Source organism: Empidonax traillii, unplaced genomic scaffold (genome assembly GCF_003031625.1).
Source record: "Empidonax traillii isolate 1590-97213 ecotype Southwest subspecies unplaced genomic scaffold, ASM303162v1 scaffold264:size1143063, whole genome shotgun sequence".
In the NCBI taxonomy this organism is placed as follows: Eukaryota; Metazoa; Chordata; class Aves; order Passeriformes; family Tyrannidae; genus Empidonax; species Empidonax traillii.
Genome location: NW_020955457.1, coordinates 622,196 through 641,653, shown reverse-complemented (window position 1 = coordinate 641,653; position 19,458 = coordinate 622,196). Strand labels below are relative to the sequence as shown.

Sequence of the window (19,458 nt, the reverse complement as noted above, 5' to 3'; positions counted from 1 at the left end):
GGGATGGTGCCTTACACATCCTGCAATTAGGATCATTAACCAGCTTGGTCTGGGCTCATATTAAGACTTGTACTTTGGTAGCAATACTGATGATAATCACAATTCTAACTGCCTATAACAATAAACCAAGGCAACAAGCAGTCCCACATGGCAAGTCTCAACTTTCCACATCATCTTCATTCAATCTCCCATCCTTTGATTGAGGAAGCACCACATAATGACAGATGCACTGACCTATCCACAGAATGTTTTCTTCTAAACATGAGAGGAAGGTACTTCCTTTCCTACCATTTCTGCAAATTATCCGTCATCTATTGCCAACAAGCCTTGGATTTGGTGGATAAGGTTTCAGCAGTCATGCAGTGAACTGTGATACCCGTTTAAAAGCACCATTAGAACCCACTGCTCCCCTTCTCGTCTTCACTTGAAATAAAAATAAAAGGAATCCTACAGAAAATCAATAGGCACTGACCAGGCAGAGAATAGAGTTTCCTCTTCTTGAGTCTTAGCATTTCAGTGTTACCATACTTATCTAAAGACACTGGGAGGCATCTTCATCCAGAATCTTCCTGTAGAAGCAAGTATCTCTAATGCTTAATTTTAGTTTGTGAAAACACTCATTGAGAGATTTTTCCAAAATCTCAGATCCACGTGGGTTGTTTTGAAATACTGGGAAGGATTTTTTATTTATTTTATTTATTTATAACTGTAGATATATAGATGACTCCTGTTCTATTGTTAATGGTTCATAGGAAATTTCTGTACACCCACAGGCAGACTGGTGTTCACAAACTCACCCTAGACATCAGGAAGCCCAGTGTTTAATTACCTGCTGTGTTTGCAAGATCAGGTATTTATCCAGCTAAGGGCTAACCTTTTTGTTCTTGAATAGTTCTGCTTCTACAGAACAAACAGCTAAAGTGGAGAAATAAGGTAATTTGATCTAAGTTGTCAGCCAAAAATCCCCTTCCCTGTTCCTGTAAGAAAGCTGAACATATCTTTAAAGACTGCACTGTGCTCGGTGCTGGTGTAGACCCAGACAGAAGCGTCTTTACTCAGATTTTTTTCTGCAGCTTGTAGCACACAAACTTAAGCCTGCTGTGAGGCTGTGCTGATAATCTCAGGATTAATATTTGCTCATGAGAGTAACAACAACAGATCTGTCATGCCTATGTGCAGGTGCTTCATAATCACGCAGAAGTCTACTTGATGTCATGTGAAATCACACAAACACAGTATGTGAGATAACACATGTGATGGCTTCCAAAAAAGAGAAGATCCTGAGCCTCATCATGAAGCCATGTTTTTAATGGCTTCTTTTCCTCGTAGAGATGAAACTCCACAGTCCTCAGAGGATTTGGCTAGTTCTACATTAGCAAATAGCCCCAACAGTTAGTGCTGAAGCCCATAGCTGGTTCAATGGGCCCTACTGCACCCTTTACTACAGTACAGTCCCAAGGACTGAACATTCAGTAGGAGCAAGTTGATAACAAGGGTTTACCTAAAGGTAACCTCCTGCAGCAGTCCCGTTCTAAACAAGTATGGGCAGGCAGTGGAGACAAAGCATGAACAAAGTTGAAAAACAGTTTCTAAGCAGTCAAAACTGGATCAGTGAGGACATGTCCTTTTGACAGTGTGAAACGAAACACTTTCGAACTCTTCAAAGGCCACAAGATTTTATATTTCTGTACATGCTAGACCTTGGTAAAGCTATATGCACTGGGTTCCAGACTGCACACCCCAAATTCTGTTAGATCAGTCCTACACACAAAGCAAATGCAACTGTATTGGTTTCAAAAGCTTCTGTTCAGTGACTGCCCAGTTCACCTGCAGTGACAGATGGATTTGTTTCCAGCATAGTAGGATACATTTTTATACTGAAATCTGATCTGGGCCTTTTCCAGGCTTTTGAGAGTGATATCAATGTTAAGATTCATAGGGCTACTATGAACAGCAGGCACTGATGGGAGAGTTTCAGTCAACACCCACTGTAAATATTCAAAATTCAGAATAATATATCATTGCCAAACTTATCTCTCCAAATATTCTACCCTAGCAAATTACCCATACAAAAAAAAAAAAAGAAAAAGAAATTTTGAAATATAAAATCTGCATGCAGTGTACATCTATCTTAGTTTACACAGTAGTCATAAGGAGAATCTGAAGGGGGGGTGTACATTCATGCATAAATAAAATATTTCACTTGGTATGTCAAATGTTCATTTGCATAGCGCTCTGTTGCCATATCACAAGGAGCATCAAGGAAGTGATTTGTGCAGATATATAAAGAGACAATACTGCAAGCAAAGATCAATACAGACAGCCCAGCATCCTTAAAATATCATTACAATATCATTACATTATCATTACAATAACTATGTTACTGTTCGTCAGAGAAAAAAATAATTTAGACAACAGAGAAAATGCTGTCAGGCCCTATCAGATGTTTCCCATTCCAACACTTTTGCGATATGGAAGACGCTACTTTTCATTCCTGTTTTTCATTTATTGCACTGTCCACACCTCTAGACATGAAAGATAAACACTGAATTAAAAGAAACTCTATTTAGCACAGCTGCTAATCCTTATAAACAGATGTCTAAAAAAGTTACAGCTTCTCTTTTAACAAAGAGCATACTGCATTTCATGGCTGAAAGGTAAAGTCAAGTACTTAGGTCAACAGCTGCAGGCTGGTGATGAGTATCTAAGTTGAGGCACTCTTCAAAAAGCTCCAGGGGTATCCATAAGCACCATCATACAGAGTCTCTGCAGCAGGTTGCTCCACAGATGCTGACTTTGATGTCTGCAAGGCATTTGCCTTGAATTTTCCCTCTGAACCCCCTATTTCATCTTGCTACAGCAACACTTGGGTCTTATTTCCAAAATGGATTGCGAGGAGTGGAATTCAGAAGTGAAACGTTTTTCCAGGGTTAAAAGCTACTGTCTGTCCCCAAAATATTATTGTTTTACCAGCCTTTTTCTACATTAGCACCATGTAATGTGTCTAAAGCCACAATAATTTCTACTGCAAGCAGTCAAGGTTCATGTGACCATCCCCTGTCCATCCACCATCAGCAGTATTTGAGGTTTCGTTTCCTCCCAGCAGTTACCTTTTCCATCATCTACAAAGGTGATCTTATTTTTCATTTTGTTTATGCTCACAACCACTCTCTTCCTTGTGATTCTGTTACACATACAGTATATATGGTGCACATTGGAAACAATTTCCTGAAAATCCACCTGACATGTCTGGCCTTTTCTTGACTGAAGTCATGTCTTCATGAAAATGATTCTCAAATCCTCACAGATTATACTTTGGCTTTTCCAGTAATAAAGTAACTTTTATAATAATTAGAACTACAACACTGAGTATACAAGCAACTCTATTTTATCAAATAAATATCTTTTCAAAAGGTGAGTAATCATGTATCTAAATATGAATTCTCTGCGTGGCTTAGGCTTTTATCAGCTATATACATATGTATTTTAACAGGTACATAAATTTGTATTCAATTGAATATGAAGATTAAACTCTTCATTTAAATCACAGATTTCTTATGCATAAGAATAAGAAAAAAAATAATCAAGACTCCCACCTCACTCTTGAGTCTTGAATGCTGCTCTATATTTAAACTTCTGAACCAAAGAACAGGAAGCAATTGTTTACACCTATATATATAAAACCAATTGTTATCACATTTGGAGCTTTAAATCAGTTTAGAGAGGAAAGGAGTAAATAGTTTTATTTTTAACACCTTTTTCAAAAATTGAAAATAATGTATTTGCTCTCCTCTGTTTTAGATGTTTCATTTTGGCCTTTAAAGCCACTTGGTTTGCTGCTACTTCACAAGTTATAAAGTCAGAGGTAATACAGTGATGCTTTCGTCAGATCTCCTAAACAATTGAGCACACGAAACTTCTCTGCATTTCCCTCAAGGTCAAGGCAGAAGTGTCTCAAAAGCCAAACAAAGTCAATGTCATCAATGTCAATTAAAACTGCTTGGGAGGAAGAATCATAACCTCATTCTGTTCAGGGACACAAAAAGCTGCTTTCTCAGAAGCTCATCCAACTTTATACATCACTTTAATCAACTGTTCAAGTTTACTATTCCATGAAAAAAATGGGAAAAATCTTAAATTTAAGGAATTCATTTATCTTCTCCTTTACTGCTAACCTCCACTTAAGGTTGATCTGCTTCCACATCATCTGTGGCACTCAAGCGTTGCACAATCTTCTATACCTCTGTTATCGGACTATGAGGAGGACTACCTCTGAGTGCCCTGTGAAACCTGGGTTCATTATTGAGCCATCATCACATGGCAAAGCAACTGCCAAGGAACACAGAGGATGAGTTTACCTTGAGGTGCTAGAGCTCAGAAAAGGCTGATCAGTACTGCTCTACACATATTTGTGCCAGTGAAGATTTGCTACTAGACCAGAGTGAGAATAAAATAAACTATCTGTGGTTGGTAGTAAAGTGAAAGAACCAAACTGGAGAGTAACTGAACTGAAGTAGACTCCTATTCCTACTGCGTATCTCAAAAACTATTAGTGTTGCCTCTGTTTGGTTTTATTCTTTTACCTGCAATTCACCACATATATTTATAAAAATGTGTGTATATATGTATTTATTTAATAATAGAATACAGTATTACCTATAGGTACACATTTAAATTTTACTGTAAGACCTGACTGTCTGGTAACTTTCATCTAACTAGACTCATGCAAATACAGAAATCCCGGGTTGGCTTTCATTCTGGGCTTGTTTCACTTCCCACATCTTGTTTTGGCACTTGAGACCGGCTAGGGGAACTTAAGCAGTTTGTTCTTCCCTTGCCTTTCTGCTAAATGGTTATCTATGTCTCAGTCAGTCCTTGCCTTGTGTATTTTAATGCTTTTTTAAATTTAGCTTATTTCTATGGTCTGGATCATATCATCTCTATGTCTCCCAAACAGAATTTAGCCGTGATATGACACACATATACATGGCATACACACACAGGTGGGCACAAATCACCATGTGTTCCCTGCAATGCATACAAAAAGGAGCATGGATAGCCTGAATCTGCTCAGTGTTTAACTACGACAGACTTGTCATATGTAGACTTCCATTGCTCCTCTGATGTGAGGAGCACAAGTAGAGGTGATAGCACTTTTAAAAAAGGAACAATAAAGGGGAAATTTTTTAACTGCTTCAATCTTTTTTTTTTTTTTGTGGAAAAGGTGAGACAAGGCTAAAATAATATTTTGACACACCTATGTACATACACAGGCAAAGAAGAGAAATAAGTTAATCTCCAGTGTAACCACCTGTAGTGGAAAAGTCTGCAACAAGCACGTTAATGTAGAATTTCCTCAAATTTAGTCTCATTTAAGTCAAACACTGCAAAGGTGCATGCTAACAGAGCAAGATCACCCAGCTATCTAGCTTATGACCCATGATTAGAGCAAAGGACCAAAAATTACTTTCTGGGAAAGTTAGACCTGTTCTGAGCAGTGCAATCACATCATACAAGCTCAGAAGCAAGTTCACCATGCTCCTTTTTTAGAGAGGTTAATGGGTGGTGGTGCAGAAGAACAAAATATTATTGCTGAAAGGTTTCAGAACCTCATTCCACTTGGCTTAGAAGCTGTCTCATAACTCTCAGTCTTGAGCACATTTTGGGGAAAATAATGGCATTTAGCCCTTCATCCTCTTGGGATATTGAGAAGTCACATCTTTTTCAGCCTCATCTCTAGGCTTTAAAGACAAAACTCTCTGAGTCTTTTCCACTTTCACTGATTATCCTAGTAGCCCTTCCCTATATCTGTTCCACTCTGAACTCATTCCTCTTAAGGACAAGAGGCTGGAGCTGGCCAGGTGTTCCAAGATGACTTTCAGCAATGCTGTGAAGCAAATAATGTTATTACTTCTTCCACCTATAGAAACATGTTATCAAGATGTATAAATATTCCAGAAATTACTTTATTATTTTCACACTTTCATCACACTAACCTTTTACAAACATTTGGTGATCCAATAAGACATCTAGGTTTGTTTCATTTTTCATAATGACAAACTGTTGTCACAGCAGACTTTCATATCTCCTGTGGCATCACCTTACACTCTGATATTAAATTTCTCCCCATAATTTTGCCAGACTGTTTGTTCTGCACAACATTCTCAGCCACCTGTGTGTTTCTAATGCCTCTTAATATCACAAGGGGAGCCTCATTTTTTCATTGCAAATGAAAGTATTTAAAAGAAGTCTCAATGTAATGCTAATGTAGCAGGCAACAGACAGCAGTCCTGCCAAGAGTTTGGGGAAGTGCAGCAGACAGGAACCACTACCCTGTTGAGCTCCTTTCATAATTCCTTCCTTAGCAATTGTGACCAAGATAAACTCTACTTCGGCCATGCTATCTCAGATTATTTTTTATGCTTTCCTATATCAGTCACAGAAAGTATCATCCTATCACCTTCATGCTCCCAAACACTTGCATTTCTACTACAGTTATAAATCCATCACGTTTCTACTTCCTCTGCAGCACTCAGTTTTAAGCCCTGCACAAGTATTTCTTCTCTTCAGAGCCCTGATTCACAACATTAATGCACAAATATCTCAGTCCAATTAAACCAGTCTGGGTTAGCACACACCTTTCTTGAATCCATTACCAAGCTGACTACTGTTCTCATTGAAATTCTCATCACCCAGTCCTCCACCCTTCGGTGACCTGTTTTCCTTTCCCACATTTGCCTTCATATTGAAATCAGGGGTTAGGGCTCTGCAACATTCATAATCCAAGTCCACCTCCCAATTTAAATACCTCTAAAATAAAAATTCATTTTACAACAGGGCAAAAAGATGTGCGTGCTGGCATAGTGGAAGTGAACTGTGCATTAGAATCATAGAATGGTTTGGGTTGGAAGGGGCCTTAAAGATCATCTAGTTCCAAGTCTCCTGCTGTGAGCAAGGATACCTTCCACAAGACCAGGTTACTCAGAGCCCCATCCAACCTGGGCTAGAACACCTACAGGGATGGGGTATCCACAGCTTCTCTGGGCAACCTGATCCAGTGCCACACTGCCCTCACAGTAAAGAATTTCTTCCAAATATCTAATCTAAACGTACTCTCGTTCAGTTTGAGTTCATTCCCCCTTTTCCTATCACTACATGCTCTTGTAAAAAGTCCCTCTCCAGCTCCCTTGCAGGGTCCCTTTAGGTACTGGAAGGCTGCTCCAGGGTCTCCCTGGAGCCCTCTCTTCTCTAGGCTGAACAACCCCACCTCAGCCTGTTTTCACAGGAGAGGTCATCCAGCAGAAATCCCCCAACGGTTGACGTAAGAACAGTCGACAAAAGAACATAAGGAAACTTTTGGTCAGATAAGATATCTGGATTTGCTGTAATCATGCTGTATTGATGTGTTTCTGGAATAGGCAGAGCCATTCTGAGCAGCAAAATCAGATCATATAACAAAAAACCTTTTCTCCTATACTGCACTTCTTTGTTGTTGTTGTTTACTTACTAGTCCAGGTTCTTTAGTGGTGCAATAACCAACATTAATTGGCATATTACTATACTAAATAGCAAATAACTGACTTAAGTCATCACATCTCAAACTTCCAAGCGTGAAGTGATCCAATAAAGCTATAGAGAAATGAGGCGTGGTCAGGGGTTTATGGATTACGTACTTCCCTGCACAGTCTTTGTAGCAGGAGTGCTTTGGCATAACTAACTCTATCAGTCAAAGCAAACATTTTTCTATATTCAAGTGACACAAATCCACTTTCGAACCTTTGCCTGTCTTGCCTTCAAGTGTCCAGGGAGAGGATAAGTTTATTCAGTGGTCAGCTAAATGATACACAATATTTGTTGGAACTCATAACTGATAGCATAACACATATAATAGATATCATCATGGTTGATGACGCGAAAGACAGCTCTAACAGGGGTGGGGAGCTTTGACCAAGTGAGAAGCATCTTCTATTTTTCTGTAAATCCAGTACAGTTTTGTCTAGATTAGTTAAAAGCTTGGTTTCATACAGAAATAATGGCAGGGGTTAAAAAAAAAAAAAAAAAAAAAAAAGAGGAAATAAAAATCAAAAAGAAACACTGAGAATGACTAATGTCATTGTGGTGGTATAATAATGTGATAATGTTTTCAGAAGGATGAAAATATAATTCTGAAACAAAACATTACATTGAAATGAAACAGAATTTGTACAAACTACTGATTGTTTATTCAATTTAAGAAAAAAATACCAAAACACTAGAAAATTAGTTCACACAAGACTATAATTTTGTTAACATTGTATAATAGACTTTATGTATTATGAAAATGTTCCAGATTAATGTAGTCGGTATTTTTGGCATTAATTTTAAACCAAGTCTTACATTAAGCTAACATCTGTTTTCTGACCTTATAATACTCTCTTCATTTTATTACAGTCATTTGCCTCAACTGCATCCTCCAAAATTTTGAATCAATATCAACAATGAATTAATTCACTTTGCCAGCCCTCAGGCAACCACATCTTCCATTTCCTCAGCTTTTTTCCACTGTACTATATCTTTTGAAGATAGGGGAAAAGGTCAAATAACATCTTAGTTCGACCTAACAGAATAAATACCTCTATCCAATTCTTGAAAAGGATCATATGACATGGGACAGAAAAGCTGTACCAGTATGTTAACCAACTCAAAGCGAAGGTTCCCAAAATACTTTAAAGACTTAAAAACGTCATGCAGACTATAAGTAAAAATGTCATTTTCTTGACTTGTAAAAATGCTCAGTAATGACAAACAGCAGCTCCTTATAACCAAATATGCATTTCCAAAGGAGAATTTGGCCAAACCACTACACTGAAGAGGATCAACATTTTTCCTAACTATTAGGAAGTGTGTCACTCCAGCTAACAAACCCCAAGGACCATGTCTACATTCCACGCTGAGTGTATCTATGACTCACATAAATTTTTTTTCAGATTCAAATTGATTATTTTGGCCAATAATGGCAGTGTGCTGAAGTTTCAGTAGTCTAGTATTTGCCCTGAGCTTTATGTATGTCCATGTCTACCATTAGGATAAGGATCCTTCTCCCTTCCCTTTTTAACAACTAGAACAGTAACTGTGGCATAGAAAAAGAAGAAACTACCCACAAAAACAACGAGGTGTTGGAGTGAGGTCTAGGAGTAGCCCAAAGGTCTTCATTCTCATAAAAAATGATGTGAGAGAAGGATAGGACAAGCTTCACACTGTTGCTTTGGAGAACGCAGATCTTGTAACTATCCTTCTTCACTCCCAGCAGTACTTACCTAGTTCTCCACACTCCCTTTCTTCACATACAAACACTTTGCCTCCCAAAACAAGGTGTTGTTGAGAGGAGTGCAACAAGGGCTTCTGCACCAGTCTGAAGGCCTGGTTCCCACCCATGGTGGCTTTACTCAGGTGTTGATTTCAATAAACTGATCAATGTACTTGAAACCAAAGGCACAACCACACAAACAAATCACCCTGAGTAAAAAGTGGTCCTGCATGAGCTACTGTGCAGTACCCCCTGTCTGCATTTAGCATGTGACACATGAAAGAGAAATGAGAGCTTCTCCTCGTTTACACTGAGACTCAGAAGACAAGAAGGGACGAAGCGAGCAAATTGCTAACGTAGAGTGAGTTTGGGGAATCATCACCTTCAGCTGAAATTTGTTACTCTCTTTGCCCTCTCCAGAAGGTGCAAAGGAAGGTATATTTGCAGGTAGCAGCTGATACTTGAAACCTTTGTCTCATTCAAGCAAGGGAGCATAATGCTCATCATCCACATGCCCGGACAAATGTATTGACAGGACATTTGTTGAGTGAATATTAATAGTTCCTATGACTAAGGGGAGAGGATGGTTATTTATGAATGGGGCCTTCAAATAGTTAAAGATGCTGCTGGCAATAAAGAGTATTTTGCAGATGTGATCTCTTGCTTTGAGGAGTGCCTGTAATTCAAACCCATTGCTATACTGTAAATAGAATGCAAAGATCATGAAGACCATGAAATTATCACAACGTAGAATCATAGAACTGTTAAGGCTGGAAAAGACCTCTGAGATCACTCAGTCCAAACCATGTCCCCAAGTGCCACATTTAGAGGTATTTTGAATGCCTCCAGGGATGGAGAGTCTAACACTGCCCTAGGCAGCCTGCTCCAACACCTGACCACTTTTTCAGTGAGGAATTTTTTTCCTAATATCCAATCTAAGTCTCCCCTGGCACAGTTTGAGCCAATTTCCTCTTCTTGTTTGGAAAAGGAGACCAACCCCTACCTCATACAACCAACCTGCTTTTAAGTAGTTATGGAGAGTGATAAGCTCTCCCCTGAGCCTCCTTTCCTCCAGACTAAACAAAGCCAGCTCCTTATGCCACTCTTCATCAGACTTACACTCCAATCCCTTCACCAGCTTTGTTGCCCTTCTCTGGACACACTCCAGCATCTCAATGTCTTTCCTGTAGTGAGGGGCCCACAACTGAACACAGGACTTGAGGTGCAGCCTCACCAGCATCACGTACAGCGGGATGATCGCTTCTCTGGTCCTGCTGGCCACACTATTTCTGATACAAGCCAGGATGCCGTTGGCCTTCTTAGTCACCTGAGCACACTGCTGGCTCTTGTTCAACAGCTGTTGCCCATCACCCCCAGGTCCTTTTCTGCCAGACAGTGCTCCAGCCACTTTGCCCCCAGCCTGCAGTGCTGCATGGGGTTGTTGCGACCCAAGAGCAGTAGCTGGCATTTGGCCTTGTTGAACTTCATACAATTGGCCTGAACCCATCGATCCAGCCTGTCCAAATCCCTCAACAAGCCTATGAAAACATGATGGATGACAGCAAATTCACAGCTATCAAGCCCTGATGAAGGTTTTGGGGGTGGCCTCATAAAAAGTATACCACTACTCCTTTGGGTTCATCCTCTGTTTTCAGTGTGCTTAAGAAAAGAGAGAAATGGGGAGCAGCACATATTTTAGGTTTGGGGGTTTTTTCAAATTCCAGTAACTAAGTAACCAGAGAATAAATCAATTATTATAAACCTTACCTGGTTTTATGCATTTTACAATCTGCTTTCAACATGGATTAAGACAGTTATGACTAGATCAGTGCAGAATGATGTGTCAATTGATCCTAATGATGTAATAGCCTTGTCATTTTTTAATTCACATTACTTTGCACCATCCAGCATTTGCCATCCCGCTCCATTGGTCAGAGAGCTTCTTTAGGTGCTGTCACCTCATGCTGATTTGTACTCATGACAAAATTTGCAACAAAAACATAGCATTCTTGTTATAATAGCATAGCTCAAGACATAATATGTCTTGAGCATGTCTAAAGCACTGAAATTCACAAAAAATTATTTTTTTTTCACTATTTCAGACACCAGTATACATTTGAGTTGCAAAAAAAGTTACTTTTCCAGTAGATTGTATTTTATTTCATTAGCTGTACAGCACTAGTTATACACAGAAGAACCCTCCTGAAACACAGGACATTCTATGGGGTACAACATGGACTCAAGAATGAATTCTACACTCAGATAAAAATTTAGGATTGAATCATTCATGCTGATGGGAGCTAACACTCAGAGCTCACTTCCTCCTGGAAGTTTGCAAACCTAGGAGAAGTTTTAAGTCACAAGAGGAAGTTGCCACAGTTCTTGAAAAAGAAATAAATAAATCAGACAGTGTCAAATCTGGTGCCAGTAAATTACACTAGCAGAAATGAAATTCTGTGCTGTTTAATCTTTAGAGGGATACTAGAACAGCATTCCACACTAACTGTGTAAGTATCCTTGGAAGGAACCACCTTGTCTTGTTCTTAGTGATCTTATGTAGCAGAACCTCCCTTAACTTCAAGGGTGCAAGATCATCCTCCAGGTTCTGGCACTTCACAAAAGTCCATTCATAACTTGTTTATTTTACTTAATTTTAAATTCTGTGTTATTTATATTACTTCAAAGGCATCAATCTAAACCAGGACTGTACTAGTTGATTTCTGGCCCAGCTTAGCAAACTGTTTCAAGAAACTGTTGCAATTTGGCATACATGCAGTGGCACCCAAGGACATCATCTGAACCAATAGTTTGCTGCAAACATGATAAATAGAATTAAAAGAGCTATATGATAAGCAATTTTTGAATGTTTTTAGATGCATCCTTGACATTGTTTTTTTTTTTTTAATAGATACACTTCACTTAGGTCTACCAAATATATCCCAAGGGAAGGCAAAATCTTATCAATATAGGTCTGAAAGTCAGAATCACACTAACTAAAGTCTTGTAAATGACATGTTCAAGCTGGGGTGACAGTAAGAGTGTGAAAGGAAATATTTCACTGAAGGAAATACGTCACTGAATGAACATGAATAAAAATTCACACTTAAGTTTCTAAGCATATTTTTCACATTTTTGCATATAGGACCATGAATAAGAAGTTTCTCTAAAGTTAACCAAAACTTAAAATATTTTACATTCTTTCAATTTTGACAGAGGAATGAGAGTGAGAATCTGGAAACTTTTTTTGAGGAAGGGTGGTAAATAGCTGGTGTGACAGTTCAGTTGATTGTTCCAGCTTCAAACATTGTAAGGAAGAGCTGGAGACCTTAGATTTTAAACACGTGTGTTTTTGCAGATGATCTCTCTCAAGGGCAAGAATGAACACATAGTCCACCAAATTACTAGGACAACAGCTGTGCAAGTATATTAACTTGCTTAAAGTTCTTTTACATTTAGGAGAAGTTATTCTATATTAAATAGAAGATCTGAATAGAGGACTAACTTGAAGAAGTCATATGCACGTTGCATATTCTCAATAGGTTAATTTATTTCACTTTCAGAAACTAATACCTTGACCTCTGCTACTATTTTGACTTTGCCTTGACATTTCTTGTTTTCGCTCTCTAAAAACAACAAATATTTCTGCATTCACGATATATCATTACTAGATTGTGCATTTAGTATTTTCTGTTTCTTCTAGTCCTGCTGAATGGCCAAGAGCCTTGCACTTGATAGTAGATAAAGACATAGCAGTTCCAAGCATAGCCAGTTCCACCGAACCAGGCTTTAATCTTGTGACAGCACACAGTGGCTTGCATGAGTCCTACAGACTTCAAGAGACTCACACCAGGACCGTCTGCACAAAGAGGAGGACACAGACCTTAATGACTAGGCCAGCACGCGTGATAATTTTGGCAGATTTAGACTCACGGTAAGCTGGAGGTCTGTGAAGATCATTTTCATATTCATACTGCAGACTGGAAGAACTTCACAGCACTGTTATTACAACCATACTGGCTGCTCATTGAAGTCTATAACCTTTGTAACTTCATGTATCAAGTATACAGCTCATAGGCAGGACATGCGGTTATACTGTACTTAAAAAAACTATCTTAGGTTGTGCACAAGCCCAAATGTTTATTTGTGACTTCAGCACTCACAGCCCATGCAGTTAACTTTCAAAGCAAGAACTAAGAACAAATCAGTGTTCACAATGGTTATCCAATTTTGTTTCAGGAGGACAGTAATGAGTCCACAATTTACACTTGAATTCCACCGTATTAAGCATTGTGCAAAGAAAATGCCTGAAAACCCAGTAAGACTCCTTCATTGTTTGGTCATGCACAGGAAGTTCTCAGGACAACACAAAGCATATGATAAAAGGTGCAGGAGAGGAAGACAAAATCCCTAAGAAGTCAGGATTGGGCTTAATTCTGAGATCTAAATAAAGCAGGACGAGTGCAGAAGCAGAGACATAAATTGAGAAAATCAAATGTGAAGGATGACAAATAATAGGAAAGAATACATACTAGGAAAGCATATATTCTCAATCAGTATAACAAGATATAGAACCTGTAATAAACAATACAGTCACATCACTGAAACTATGTTCTGTGCTCAAGGGAGAAATTTCTTTCCTGTGTCATACCATACCAACCATCTTGATATTTTTGTTTATTGCAGGAGTAAGGAGAGGGACCTTTCACCCATCTAAACCTAGTCAAATACATTACAGCAGAGAATACTGTTCTGATCTCTGATTTTAACCAACTACTCAAATGCTGGGCTTTCCAATTTTTTTACACTTGTATCCAGTGCCCTCAACCCTGCTTAATGCTCCATCAAGAGAAGTATCTCACCTGAAGCACATTCCTCCCACTTGTTCACTCCACCAGACAAATCTCTTTTCTGCTGGTGCAACTTGCACTGCCTTCTTAAATCTAAGTTTCTTGAGTTTCACTTTCTGTGGGTTCGGTGTACAGCACACCAACACCAAGGAGCACAGCAAGAGCCTAGAGCAAGAGCTGTTGTCTTAGCACCATACCCTCACAACACCAAGCCTTGGTTTCTTCTTCAGGCCAGCACACATCACATATGCTGGAAAATCCATGCTCTACTTCAGCGAACCAGACATGTTTACAGGGAGAGTCAACTCTGGCTCAAAAACGTTTTTCATGTGCCACTACACAACACAGAAGAACCTGCATGCGACAGAAATGAAACTTGACCAGAGAAGGTCAAGCAACATGACAGAAGGGCAGGCAAAGGGGCAACAGACAATCCTCACTGACCATTTTCATAACAGAAACTAACCTATTTCAAGTCAGGTTGAGGTCACCATTTTAAATCAGATGTGGTAAACAGCAGTAGTCTCTAAGGGTAGATATAAGGATACACATAAACTGTATTCTAGATAGAAGAGTCTTATTGACCATCTATAGAAGTACAAACCTGCCCTTTAAAGAGGCACAACCTTCTTAAAACACTTTGAAGACCATGTCAATACTGCCAGGTTGGTACTCCACTGGACTTCGTACCTTTTCATGAAGTTGAGGTTACATATTTCTGGGCACATATTCCCTAATAAGGTAGCACAAATAGATTACAAATGATAACTGGACTATGGAAGGAGCTGAGGCTTACTTTACTGGAAGGGGAAAAGAAAATTTTCTACAGACATTTAAATGAAGACATGAAACAAACAGTTTAGATCACTGACAGTCCTGAAGACAAAGATGGAGACAAAGAAACAGCAAAATTATGTTGGCAAAATAAAAGAATGATGGGAGAAGCAATAAAGGAAACTGCAGCAGGGAGTACTGCTACAGCAGGGTAAAAAGACTGAAACATGGGTTTTTCCGCGAAACCGGGGAGAAAAAGCCCCAAACAAACAGCACATTATAACTGATGAAGGCATTTGAAGCAGTATGGGTCTAGCACCTTTTCAGAAATACTGGCAAGCATTGTGGCAAAGGGATGGGAACTGCTTCCAAGGAAATGTAGGGGGGGATTTTCAGAAGAGGCAAGTTCTACTGGCCAGGCTTAGTGGAAACACTGCTATCTACTGCATGCCTAGCAGAAACTATCAATCAGGCCATCTACATCCCAAGAGAAATGGGCTTAGGGTTCACCTCAATATGGTTTGGTGCCCCTCCACTGGTGCCAGGAGAGCATCTGTAATCTCTCTTGAAGTCAATCCAAATACAGCTGGACAGAAAAAGGAAGACAAAGTGCCACACCAGCAATACAGCAGAAGAGTTGCTTAAACTACAGTTTAAGCAGCAGCAGTTTTCCTACACCCCTCATGGGCTGTTATGCTTCTCTCTAGCCTTTGCACAGTTTAGCAGATCTTTTGCAACGGTAAGTCTGGAGTTACAAAAACGTACTTTGAATCCCACTTGCGCATTCTTCTATGCCCCAACAGCACATTCAAATGACTCTTGCAGTGTATTTTGAACAAGTTGCACACAGAACATCCAATATAGGATTTCCTCTTTCTCCTGCCCATCCCCTTCCTGTGTGTCTACCAAAAACTTTCACTTCCTCAGTGACACTGACACCAGCTCTGGCAACCACTTAACTCCAGTTCTCCAGCTCTTTTCCAGTCATACCTGAATCACAGCTACCCCAGGGCATTTAGCACTTACTGAAGGGCTTTAAAAATCCCATCAAAACACCTGGTAAGGCTGGGGCTGCCCTGGAGAAAACCATTTTGTCTCCACTACATCTACTGAATGTAAGCCTCACAATGCTAGCAAGGGATACTCAAGCAAGCAATTTTAATAAATTAAATAGATGTGGCACCATCCAGATCTTTCCCTGCTCAGTTGATATTACCAGGAAATATTTTCTTGGTCTGAATAGAGTAAAACCTAGTCATAAGTCAGGTCTACTGATTTATAAATGTGTTATCATTACACAGGAATTCACTGAGACATATTCTTCAACTTTTGATATTATTTTTGTTCTAAGCCCCTAGTACAGTCATATGTGGAAAGAACAAACCTGCTTAGCAGACAAATATACTTCTGCGCTAACGTTAGCCTGAGATAAAACCCGAGTAATTAATAAAAAAAGATCATTAAACAGATTTGTGTTCATCTATATACAAACTAATGAAGGAAACATGAAAGCCAAAGCAATGTATTGTAGATGCCACATCAGAAAGCTGACTTAACAGATTGTTTTTGTTGATGAACTTCCTGAAACAGCTTTCTGTTAAACGAACAAAGGAGTAGTTAAAAAAACATCTCAGAGGGAATCCATTCCCTCCAAACTTTTATCATTTCCATACCTAGAGCAGCCCGCTAAAACAGAGAAAACCGCAAAAAGTGCCATTCCAGAAGAGTAGCTGCACCCCATACTTCAGCCCCTGTGGTGAGCTATCACATTTTCTAGTCTGAGATTGCACTATTTCCTATCACAGCTGGCCTTTGCAAATTAAAGTAGCAAATTCTACAACATATCAACCACAGGAAAAAGTAGTCTCATGCCTCGTGCAGTAGAGACCATAGAGCAAGAAGGACACTTTGTTCAGACTGTTTATCATTTGAGTCCTTTGAACTGAAGAAGTAAGATAGTACACTGTGCAAACACAGGAACCAATTGTAGATACTTAAGATGCCAGCAGTTTGAAAAAGATAGGCAATGCTGACCTAAGGGAGAGCAATTGCTGGCTTGAATGGTACTAGTCTACCCTTTTTTTCCCCTCAGAGAAATGAGATCTAACCATTACCCCCTCCACCCTTCCCTGGTCTCGTTCTTCTCTCCCAGCAAAGTGTTACTGCCAAAATACCCTCTCTCTTCTGATGTTTGGCTGACAAAAATAACTGATCTATTTACCTCTATGAGTATTTCTTTAGGGTGTACAACAAATACAAGTATCTCATAAATATTTGGAGGAAATGCTTCCAGGACAAGAATAATTCCGCCTTTGCGTTTTGTTCCATGAACCCAAATTTTTCAGGAAAGATGCTGAACACAAATGTGAGTGATTCAGTCTCGGAAATTACAGCATTTAATGACAATGTCAACAGGAAGCGTATTTGAATCAGGCAAAAATAAATATGAAAGCACAGACCTTTTCATCCTTCCCTGAAGGACAATGAAGTTCAAACTAGGACCAGTCACACTAAGGACAGTTACACTGCATTTGTCTTTTATTAGTAGATGCTAACTTCTTTGAGAATGTATCATTACTGTTTACAGGGCAGCAGTCTCCTTCTCCCTGTATGCGTCACTAAAGACTGTTCTCATACGAATGTAATTTTACATTTTTTATCTCCATAGTTTCCTGTGGTATGGCTTAGCAAGTCTCTAAGCCTTTCTCTCTATACCATCTGTATCACTCCTATCAAATAGGGGGCAGAAATAAATGGAAAAAATAGAAAGTAGGAATATGGTCAGCAGGAGAAAAATACTAATTGCCAGCTGGGCAAGTGGTTCTTCTATAGGATACAGCTGTTCTTCTTAGTGATGGAAATCCTAAAGGGGTAAAATTTTAATAAATACTACTCAACAGAGTCACGTGGTTTGATGTAATTATTTACGCTCTCAGCTCCATAGCTTCAAAAGGAAGTATCACCCCCTGCATACAAAGCTCACACAACCCTCAGGATCCCCGGCCCACGGATTCTCCTCCCATCCCTTGCATTAGCACATGACAGTTCACATCCTTCAGGGATCACTGTTGCTGCAGACCTACACCTCTGTGTACAGCCATGCTACTTCAGCAGAGTGCTAGAAATCCTAGTCTACACCTAACAGCCACCCCATGCCTTTATTTATTTATTTATTTATTTATTTATTTATTTATGCATTCATTCATTCCCTACCTACTTGTCTTTTGAGTTCATTTAGTTTTGCAAAGGGCTCCCGAAACTCCAAGAGTTAAGAAATAAAGTCTCTCAGTCCCTCAGAATATTCACATATGGAAAGGAGGAGAGATCTCATCCCCTCCCCTGATCACCTAGGCCTTTGACAAAAATAAAAATTGGTTCATGGTCAACATGTGTTCATCCCAAAACCTCAAAGATTCCCATTAAGATTCCAAGTAATGTATAGGCAGACAAACATCTCCTTTTCGTGAGAGAAATAGAATCACATCTGAGATTAAAGAAAGCAGTTCCTAAACTTTCCCAAATAACTACATGGAGGTCAAATGTTGCTCCCTGATGTGCACCACAAGAAGGGCCAGATGTAACGTCTCTGGTCTTTTGAGACACCCCACTGAAGATCAGGTACTAAGTTGATCTTAAAGTCCAAGTCCAGGAGGACTTTGGACTTTTTTTCATTGCCTGTTTTAGGAATTGCTTCCTGCAACACTTGCTGTTCTATGATGTCATTAAGCCTACAGGAGTCAGTAAAGCCATAGGAAAATAGATTACTTCAAGTATACAGATAAATTGGAAGGGGAATTGGAAAGAATACAGAATATTTTGTTTGTTACTTGTACATTCATATATACTTCTATATTCATAAATACATGAAAGGAATAATTTCACATTTATAGAAACTCTCTTGAAAGGGTAACATTAAAACCCAGAATATTAAACATCTTAAAGGCAATGAGGTTTAACTTTGCATTAGAAAGTTTCACAATTCACTGCCTTGTCAGAAAGAGTCATTGCACAACTCCACTGGTCAAGGGACTTACAAGAAAAGGCCTAAACTTTACCTTGTCCTCCGTATATTTATTTAGGAAAAAACCCTTATTTCCTCAAAAATAGAGAAAAGACGAGCTTCAAATCTGCCATCTACTGTACAAAGATGATCATTCTATATCACAATGGCTAAAAAAAAAATATATCTCAACAACACATAATTAAAATAGATCTTTATGTTGTTAAATCAAGAATTCTTTTCTAACGAGTCTGTAGCTCACAAAGCTGAAATGGAGAAAGAAAAATGCTCTAAATCTCAGAAGAGATCCACAGAACAAGACATCTGTTGATCTTAAGAGTTCATTAATTTCAATCATTGCCCAAGATTTCGTAACATCCTATTAACACTATCTAACTGATTTTTAGCCTGTTGCTACTTCTTCAGATAAAACTAATTTTTTTTTTCATCCAGACTTTGAGTGTTGTTGATAGTACCTATTAAAAAGATACAAAGTCTTGACACATAAAAGATATCTACTCTGCCCTCAGTGCTAGGTGGGAAACAATTCA

General features: G+C 39.0%; 1 protein-coding gene across 5 annotated transcripts in view; it reads right to left on the bottom strand.

The window, feature by feature from the left end:
* Positions 1-19,458, bottom strand: part of LYN (LYN proto-oncogene, Src family tyrosine kinase) — a 50,687-nt gene that overhangs the window by 29,914 nt on the left and 1,315 nt on the right. The window lies entirely within an intron of this gene.